Source organism: Penaeus monodon, chromosome 23 (assembly GCF_015228065.2).
Source record: "Penaeus monodon isolate SGIC_2016 chromosome 23, NSTDA_Pmon_1, whole genome shotgun sequence".
Taxonomy (NCBI): Eukaryota; Metazoa; Arthropoda; class Malacostraca; order Decapoda; family Penaeidae; genus Penaeus; species Penaeus monodon.
The window spans coordinates 30673686-30674200 of record NC_051408.1 but is presented as its reverse complement, the minus strand read 5'-3'; positions in this window follow the sequence as shown (position 1 = coordinate 30674200).

Below are 515 nucleotides of genomic sequence, written 5' to 3'. Positions count from 1 at the left end.
GTAATCCTTAGTGACCGGGAAAAATCACCGATGACTGACCATTGAAGAAAAGTAAAGTAAATGTGTGCTTCCCTGGGATTTTTCCGAGAATTGCTGTCAGGGATACTACGTCTTATTTGTATTATATAACTTGAACAGTGACAGTTCTGCTTGATGTATTAATTTATGGACCACGGATATCGGCTGCGGATTATTTGATATTGTGTATAAGAACAGTTAAGTGGATTATTATAACGAAGTAAGGCATTGAAAACATTGCACTAATCTAATGTCAATATAAAAAATAGAGAACTGAGTGAGAAAGACAAGCAGACTGGAGATATTACCGTTCTCAAAATAGATGCAGACTCAGTCCCCCAGATTGTGCTTTTATATTTATAGTTTGAGTTTGGCTTGATTTCATGTTAAAATCATAGCATCTTAAACAATAATAGCATGGGCCAGTGTTGATGATAAATTTCATAAGACATTTGAAACAACGAAAATTAGAGATTAATAAATACACTCTGTCTCAA